The 9795-nt window shown below is 46.5% G+C and overlaps 1 long non-coding RNA gene across 1 annotated transcript; it reads left to right on the top strand.

Moving 5' to 3' along the window:
- Window positions 1–6776: 6776 nt before the first annotated feature.
- LOC135514286 (uncharacterized) lies at window positions 6777–9656 on the top strand. Its single transcript, XR_010451652.1, has 3 exons — window positions 6777–6897; window positions 8147–8323; window positions 8593–9656. It is a non-coding gene; the product is annotated as an uncharacterized LOC135514286 (long non-coding RNA).
- The last annotated feature ends 139 nt before the right edge of the window (window positions 9657–9795 follow it).

The raw sequence follows: 9795 nt of genomic DNA, 5'->3' as shown, positions 1-9795 counted from the left end.
CAAGGTTCTGCGGCCGGAATCCGCACCTTTGGGGGGGGGTACTGTCACGTTCTGACCTTTATTTCCTTCGTTTTGTCTTTATTTAGTATGGTCAGGGCGTGAGTTGGGTGGGCAGTCTATGTTTGTTTGTTCTATATTTTGGGTATTTCTATGTTCGGCCTAGTATGGTTCTCAATCAGAGGCAGGTGTCATTAGTTGTCTCTGATTGAGAATCATACTTAGGTAGCCTGGGTTTCACTGTGTGTTTGTGGGTGATTGTTCCTGTCTGTGTTTTGCACCAGATAGGACTGTTTAGGGTTTTCACATTTCTTGTTTTTGTAAGTTTGTTCATGTGAAGTTATTTATTAAAACATGAATCAAAATAACCACGTTGCGCTTTGGTCCGCCTGTTATGCACTTGAGTGAAGACCCAAAAGCGGTTTAACAGAAACAGAGTTCTTTTAATGAAAAAACAGGAATGGCATAGATCCTCTTCCGACGTTGTCAATGGCACAATAGACTACCCGCAGAGAGGGCGACAAATGAAACATAAAGTCCCTCTGATGAATAGCTGGGTTGCGGTGACAGGCTGCAGGTCGCTCGCGGTCGGTGCGGGTCACAGAGGAACGGTGGTACCTGATCACACGTAGCATATGATGAACTGGACACAGTGCAAACAAAAGATAGTTAGAAGTGTACAGGATGCACCTGCCAGGCAGACTCCGACAGGATAGGACTAGGAGGAAGCAAACGAGACGATAGCTTGCTTCTGGCATGAGAAACACAAACGAGAATCTGACACCGAAAGTAGCAGGAACAGAGAGAGAAATAGAGACCTAATCAGAGGGAAAAAAGGGAACAGGTGGGGAAAGGGTGAACGAGCTAGTTAGGGGAGATGAGGAACAGCTGGAGAAGGAGAGAAAGAGAAGGTAACCTAATAAGACCAGCAGAGAGAGACAGAGTGAAGAGAAAGGACAGGAACAGACATAATAAGACATGACACCGCCTCTCCGTCAATGGAAGAAATCCCTTACATTCACATTCTCTACTGATTGAAATTAAGTCTCTCATTTGATGAAATACTACACCTATCCTGTGTTTATCAGATCAATGCAAATGAAGGAAATTAGATATTGAGATACTGTTGAAGTGTAACGGGAGTCGTCGTCTGAAGAAGAGGAATCGGACCAAAGCGCAGCGTGGTAAGTTTTCATGCCTTTTTATTGTAACTGAACACTATAACAAAATAACAAAGAGAAATAAACGAAACCAAAACAGTCCTGTCAGGTGCAGAAAACACTAAACAGAAAATAACTACCCACAAAAACCATGTGGGAAAAAGCTACCTAAGTATTGTTCCCAATCAGAGACAACGATAGACACCTGTTCTGATTGAGAACCATACCCGGCTAAAACAAAGAAATACAAAAACATAGAAAAAAGAACATAGAATGCCCACCCAAATCACACCCGGACCAAACCATAATAGAGACATAAAAAGCTCTCTAAGGTCAGGGCGTGACAGTACCCCACCCCCAAAGGTGCGGACTCCGGCAGCAAAACCTGAACCTATAGGGGAGGGTCTGGGTGGGCATTTCTCCGCGGTGGCGGCTCTGGTGAGGGACGTAAGACCCTCTAGAGCGGGGACCCTCGCCGCCGACCCTGGACTGGGGACCCTCGTAGCGGGCCCCGGACTGGGCGCCCTTATTGTGGGCCCCGGACTGGGCACCCTCGTTGTGGGCCCCGGACTGGGAACCCTTGTTGGGAGCTCCGGACTGGAGAGCATCGCTGGAGGCTCCGGACTGGAGGGCGCCTCTGGAGGCTCTGGACTGGAGGGCGACACTGGAGGTTCCGGACTGGAGAGCGTCGCTGGAAGCTCCGGACAGAAGGGCGCCTCTGGAGGCCCCGGACTGAAGAGCGTCACTGGAAGCTCCAGACTGAAGGGCGCCTCTGGAGGCTCCGGACTGCAGGGCGACACTGGAGGCTCCGGACTGGAGAGCGTCACTGGAGGCTCCGGACTGGAGAGCGTCACTGGATGCTCCGGACTGAAGGGCGCCTCTGGAGGCTCCGGACTGAAGAGCGTCGCTGGAAGCTCCGGACTGAAGGGCGCCTCTGGAGGCTCCGGACTGGAGGGCGCCTCTGGAGGCTCTGGACTGGAGGGCGACACTGGAGGATCCGGACTGGAGAGCGTCGCTGGAAGCTCCGGACTGAAGGGCGCCTCTGGAGCCTCCGGACTGGAGGGCGACACTGGAGGCTCCGGACTGGAGAGCGTCACTGGAGGCTCCGGACTGGAGAGCGTCACTGGAAGCTCCGGACTGAAGGGCACCTCTGGAGGCTCCAGTCTGAAGAGCTTCGCTGGAAGCTCCGGACTGAAGGGCGCCTCTGGAGGTTCCGGACTGGAGGGCGCCTCTGGAGGCTCTGGACTGGAGGGCGACACTGCAGGATCCGGACTGGAGAGCGTCGCTGGAAGCTCCGGACTGAAGGGCGCCTCTGGAGGCTCCGGACTGAAGAGCGTTGCTGGAAGCTCCAGACTGAAGGGCGTCGCTGGCAGCTCCGGACTGAAGAGCATCGCTGGAAGCTCCGGACTGAAGGGCGCCTCTGGAGGCTCCGGACTGGAGGGAGGAGACGCAGAGACAGCCTGGTGCGTGGGGCGACCTACAGGAGGGAGACCTACAGGAGGCCTGGTGCGTAGAGGAGGCACCGGATGAACCAGGCTGTGGGGGAGCACTGGAGCTCTGGTGCGCAGCCTTGGCACCACTCCTCCAGGCTGAATTCCCACTTTAGCCCGGCCCCTCCAGAGTGCAGGCATAGGTCGAACCGGGCTGTGAGGGAGCACTGGAGATCTGGTGCTTACCACTCGCACCTCTCCATTTGGCTCAATGCCCACTTTAGACCGGCACGGGCGGAGCGCAGGCATAGGACGAACTAACCAATCCCAGCGCACCAGAGACCAAGCGCGCTGAGCTGCCACAATCTGCCCAATCCAAGGGTACACATACTTTTTCCAACCGGCACTGTGAATGTTTCCACGGTGTGTTCAATAAAGACATGAAAAAATTATAATTGTTTGTGTGTTATTAGTTTAAGCAGACTGTGTTTGCCTATTGTTGTGACTTAGATGAAGACCAGATAACATTTTTTTGACCAATTTATGCAGAAATCCAGGTAATTCTAAAGGGTTCACATACTTTTCTTCCCACTGTACATCAGTATTCAGACCCTTTACTCAGTACTTTGTTGAAGCACCTTTGGCAGCGATTACAGCCTCGAGTCTTCTTGGGCATGGCACTACAAACTCGGCACACTTGTATTTGGGGAGTTTCTCACATTCTTCTCTGCAGATCCTCTCAATCTTTGTCAGGTGGGATGGGGAGAGTCGATGCACAGCTATTTTCAGGTCTCTACAGAGATGTTAGATTGGGTTCAAGTCCGGGATCTGGCTGGGCCTCTCAAGGACATTCAGAGACTTGTCCTGAAGCCACTCCAGTGTTGTCTTGGCTGTGTGTTTAGGGTTGTTATCCTGTTGGAAGGTGAACCATCACCCCAGTCTGAAGTCCTGAGCGCTCTGGAGCAGGTTTCATCAAGGATCACTCTGTACTTTGCTACTTTCATCTTTCCCTCAATCCTAACTAGTCTCCCAGTCCCTGCCGCTGAAAAACATCCCCACAGCATGATGCTGCCACCACCATGCTTCACCGTAGGGATGGTCCAAGTTTCCTCCAAACGTAACATTTGGCATTCAGGTTTCATCAGCCCAGAGAATATTGTTTCTCATGGTCTGAGAGTCTTTAGATGCCTTTTGGCAAACTTCAAGAGGGCAGTCGTACCTTTTACTGAGGAGTGGCTTCCGTCTGGCTGCTCTACCATAAGGCCTGATTGGTGGGATCTGAAGAGATGGTTGTCCTTCTGGAAGGTTCTCCAATCTCCACAGAGGAACTCTGGAGCTCTGTCAGAGTGACCATCTGGTTCTTTCCCTGTGATTTCTCAGTTTGTTCTGGCGGCCAGCTATGGAAAGAGTCTTGGTGGTTCCACATTTCTTCCATTTAAGAATGATGGAGGCCACTGTGTGCTGCAGACATTTTTTGGTACCCTTTCCCAGATCTGTAGCTCGACACAATTCTGTCTCAGAGCTCTACGGACAATTCCTTCAACCTCATAGCTTGGTTTTTGCTCTGAAATGCACTGTCAGCTGTAGGACATTATACAGATAGGTGTGTGCATTTCCAAATCATGTTCAATCAATTGAATTTACCACAGGTGGACTCCAATAAAGTTGTAGAAACATCTCAAGGATTATCAACGGAAACAGGATACACCTGAGCTCAATTTAGAGTCTCATAGCAAAGGGTCTGAATACTTATGTAAATACATTTGCAAACATTTCTAAAAACCTGTTTTTGCTTTGTAATTATGTGGTATTGTGTTTAGATTGATGAAAAAAAAGAATGTAATCCATTTTAGAATAATGTAACAAAATGTGGAAAAAGTAAATGGGTCTGAATACTTTCCGAATGATAGATGGCTAGCTACATTTTTAAAAGACAGCTTTTCAATTGGCATCTCTCCCCATTTTCAGTCACAGGTGGGGACTGGATTGGGTGTGAGCAGTGCAGGAGGTGGGCTGATTAGTTGTGCTCCAATTTTCCTGGGGATAGCTTTATTTGTGTCCTATGTACAAATTAGAATTGTGTAATAGTGTAGCTTCCGCCCCTCTGCTTCTAGGTCTTAGAGCGAGTGACGTCACCAACTGAAACACTATTAGCGCGCACCACCGCTAACTAGCTAGCCATTTCACATCGGCCACACTCACTCCCCTTTTGACCTCCTCCTTTTCCGCAGCAACCAGTGATCCGGGTCAACAGCATCATTGTAACAGTATAACTTTCATCTATCCCCTCGCCCTGACCCGGGCTCGAACCTGGGACTCTCTGCACACATCAACCACAGTCACTCACGAAGCATCATTACCCATCGCTCCACAAAAGCCACGGCCCTTGCAGAGCAAGGGGAACAACTACTTCTAGGTCTCAGAGCGAGTGACGTCACCGACTGAAACACTATTAGCATACACCACACCGCTAACTAGCTAGCCATTTCACATTGGCCACAATAGCAGAGCATAAGAGTTGAGTTAATTAGTTAAGTTATTCTTAATAGATGTTATTTCTGATGTTATTTAATGTTATTAGTTATATTCTATTCCAATATTATAGTCAAAAAAATGTTTTTATGGGAATAAAAAACAACTATTGAAAACCTCCTGAATGTCACCTTATAGACTGCTGGGATGTAAAATCTTGCATTATACAAATAATAAATACATTTGAACATCTTGGCCATGTTCTGTTATAATCTCCACCCGGCACAGCCGGAAGAGGACTGGCCACCCCACATATGCTCTCTCTAATTCTCTTTCTTTCTCTCTCTCGGAGGACCTGAGCCCTAGGACCATGCCCCAGGACTACCTGACATGATGACTCCTTGCTGTCCCCAGTACACCTGGCCGTGCTGCTGCTCCAGTTTCAACTGTTCTGCCTTATTATTATTCGACCATGCTGGTCATTTATGAACATTTGAACATCTTGGCCATGTTCTGTTATAATCTCTACCCGGCACAGCCAGAAGAGGACTGGCCACCCCACATAGCCTGGTTCCTCTCTAGGTTTCTTCCTAGGTTTTGGCCTTTCTAGGGAGTTTTTCATAACCACCGTGCTTCTACACCTGCATTGCTTGCTGTTTGGGGTTTTAGGCTGGGTTTCTGTACAGCACTTTGAGATATCAGCTGATGTACGAAGGGCTATATAAATAAATTTGATTTGAAATTTGATTTGAAATAATATTTTGTGTAATTGTACATAATGTATTGTTTGGAAAAGGAACAACAAAGAAAATTCATGTGCAGGTGAGTTAAAAAGAGGGACTTTACATGGAATCTCCTCATAGTGCAGATATTAATGGTGACATTTCAAATCAAATCAAATTGTATTTGTCACATACACATGGTTAGCAGATGTTAATGTGAGTGTAGCAAATTTATTTCCCTTTATAATTTATTTACCTATGCATGACCTTCATCCATATACCATTTTTTTTTTGCCAAACGTTGCTTGTTTTGTCTCAGCAATTAGACATTGTTCCTCGTGGGGATAGTTACCCCTACTACCCTATTGTTTGTCCATGTTGAGACACTGTAGCCAGTAATCAGCATACCACCCTGCATACCACTGCTGGCTTGCTTCTGAAGCTAAGCAGGGTTGGTCCTGGTTTGTTCCTGGATGGGAGGCCAGATACTACAGGAAGTGGTGTTGGAGGGCCATTAGGAGGCACTCTTTCCTCTGGTCTAAAAAAATATCCCAATGCCCCATGGGGACTCTCTGAGGTCATTAAAGATCCCATGGCACTTATCGTAAGAGTAGGTGTGTTAACCCCGGTGTCCTGGCTAAATTCCCAATCTGGCCCTCAAAGTCACCAAATAATCCCCAGTTTACAATTGGCTCATTTATCCGCCTCCTCTCCCCTGTAATTATTCCCCAGGTCGTTGCTGGAAATGAGAACGTGTTCTCAGTCAGTTTACCTTGAAAAATAACGGAAATAGTCAGAATTAATCTAAAATAACTAAAGAATGTGTCAATATTGAAGTTTTTGCCGAGTAGATTTTAGGCGCGCAATTATACATTTAACTAAGATGTTTGGTGCATTATTTCTATATGGGAAACGTGCATGAAAACGAATCGTCTTTCGTTGAATGACAACAAAGACTCCCTACACTTGACCAATCACGGACGAAGGGGTGTAGACTTCGGCTTCCGAACTGGCCTTGATAAAAATGTCTGCCTAACAGCGCAAACACTGCTGTGCCAGTGCAGCACTGTCAACTGGAAAACGTCAATGAACCATTCTAACAATGCCAACCACTTGGTGAGTAGGCACTACTGTGCCGCTTGGAGGACACATTTGCCCATGATCATCTCCGTCATTAAACAAATGCTGACGACTAAGATTAAAACAATTAGGTTTATTCACAGAATAGCTACATCAGTTCGGTATGCAGGGCGTGAATGGCAAACACTTGTCCGGAAACATTGTGCCTGCGAAAATGCATAGCTATACATTAGTGCACGCTGTGCAAATTCAGTTTGGAGAATAGCAGTCTAGCCTGATATGAAGTATGCTTTGCCCCTGAGGACAAAGTTGTATTGAAGAATCGAAACGTTATTTCAAAACGGTTCGATTTTCAGAATCGTGCGTTACATGATTGGTGTAAAATGTTGTAAACATAACCTTTTAGATTAGAATAACCATTCCATTTATAGCATACAGTTTCCAGTGGCCCAGACATTATTTTCACTCGAATAGTATTTCAACCTCCACATAGATGCGATATTCCGCGTTTGAGGATGTTGGACGAGACGCACAGAAGAAGAACCTACTGTCATTAGCAACAACCGTGGCGGCGCCCGCAATGTTGACTTTACAGTCATTAATTCATTTTAAAAAATGACTTGTGTTTAGAAGCGACCATATCGTTAATACTAAGACCGAATTTCAATAACCTGCATGGATCTGTGCAAAACTACTTCAATAAGTGTATAATGTTATTTGAAGGATTCTTTCTCGCTGACGAAAGATAAGGTCCATAAGGTTTCGAAAGCCGCGTCGCAAGCGATAGTTTGTGGGCGAAGATAATGGCTGGGATTCTAGGGAGAAGGCAGAATGCCGCCCAGGGTTTTCGAGAGCTAGCTATTATCATATGTCAAACATTGATGTCAAGCTGGGTTTTGGCTAACTGTTTTTTGGGCATGGAATTAGACCTACATTTGAGTGCGAATAGTTTCCAAATGAAAGTTTACCCCAGACCTGCTTCATATATTCAGGAGACAGTATGAGAACAGCATCTTAACAGGTAATAATGGAGTTGGAGCTGGATGTTAAGTGAGTGTCACAAAGTTTTGGTTGTTAATCTAGTAATGTTGATCAATATGTTTGCGCCAGCCTGCAACCGTTCTGTTTCTGCTTTAGTCATTTACTTTGTTATTCTCATAGGGGGTGGGGGGGGGGCTTCAACCAAACACACATTGTTTCCACTAGTGTTGGTGGTAGTAGTATCAAAGTATTTTGTGTCGGTATCTATTTCAACATGGTTATTTTTCTCTCTTTGCTTTCCCAGGAGCCAAGTTTCCTGACCCAGGCTGTTATGGCCACACCCAGTTCCACCTGGTCCCTGATAGGTATCGCAGGGACAAAATGGCTTAACTGAATCTGACTGACCAGATTGAGGTCTACCTGAGAGCTCATGGCATTGCCAGTCTATTCACATGGACAGGAGCACAAGCCATGTATCATGGTGTGTAGTCATTACTTGAATATCAGATGTTATTCTCCTCACCACCCTAAGCATCAGTAACTTTGAATTCATTTTACCATTCAGCTGTCTTCTGCCTGCTCTTGAATACATTTATTCATGATACATTTTAGTTGTGAATACCATCAATTGTTGATAAAAGACATTTTGTAAACTTGAACAAAACATCATCAGGTTTCTGGAGCATGAGGATGTGGCCAGGTCCTTTGTGTCCCACTAATGGCCAGTACTTTTCTTTCTTCTGTTACCAGCTCAACTCCCTGGCCCTGGCAATGAGACGGATGCTGTGAACCCCAGGAATAACTTATGCTGGGGGACAGACAGTATTCATCTGTATGAAATGAAGCATGGTGTTGTGGTTCGGCTGGATGACAGGGTCCTCAAGCTCCTGGTCTGGTTCCTAATGGGCAGGTCAGGTGGACATGGAGAGATGGTGTATGCAGGGTGAAATACGTGTTTTTGTTGAATTGTTTCCATCTGGATTCAACAGTGGCAAATGTCAATTCATGTACACTGAACATGTGTGTGTATCTCTGGTATGATCTGGCAGAATGTATTCATGTGGAAAGTAAAAACAGTTGCATACAGGGTTGATTGGTGTCCATACCACTAAGGACCTATCATGGTTCAAACACACCAACATAGTTGTGAAGTGGCCACAACAATGCCTCTTCCCCCTCAGGAGGCTGAAAAGATTTGGCATGGGCCCCTCAGTTATTCAAAAAGTTATACAGCAGCACCATGGTGAGCATCTTGACTGGCTGCATCACCTCTTGGTATGGCAACTGCTTGGCATCTGACCGCAAGGCGCTGTGGGGGGTTGTGCGTGCCTACGGCCCAGTACATCACGGGTTGAGCTCCCTGCCATCCAGGACCTCTATACCAGGCTGTTTCAATGGGGAAAGATTGGCTCGTACCCCGCTTCAGTAATTATTGTTGAAAACCCTGCTTCCGGTGTTCTGCTGTTTTGCCACGAGGTGTCGCTTAGTCAATGTGGACAAACGGCACAACCACAGATGGAACAAGGAGACTGATGTTTCACCGGATGTATAAATCTGAAGCATCCGGTTGGAATTTCCACCCCTCACCAAATATGGTGAGGAGAGGAAGCCCAGTGGGAGAGTATGGAGCGAGATGGAACTGGGCTGGCGTTCTGCGGATTTTTCTCATAGAAGAAGAAAAGCCCGATCTCAATTAGTTATCTTTTCCCAAAACTAGAATCTGTTACAGAGTGCAATAAGTTTTGTAGATGTGACCCTTTGCCAAAGTTCCCTAATGGAAATATGCAAATAAATGCTAGAACGCACCAATAGGATCTCGGTAGCTTGTCCTTGGCTCTGCCCACCTCCTTGCTTGTTCTGCCCACTCTGCTTAATTTTCTCCTATGAAAAACTGCACAGATGAATGATCTTGTTAGTTATAAATATATTTGGCACAACCATTTATCAGGGATA

This window comes from Oncorhynchus masou, chromosome 25 (genome assembly GCF_036934945.1).
Source record: "Oncorhynchus masou masou isolate Uvic2021 chromosome 25, UVic_Omas_1.1, whole genome shotgun sequence".
In the NCBI taxonomy this organism is placed as follows: domain Eukaryota; kingdom Metazoa; phylum Chordata; class Actinopteri; order Salmoniformes; family Salmonidae; genus Oncorhynchus; species Oncorhynchus masou.
This window is presented reverse-complemented; position numbering and strand designations above follow the sequence as displayed.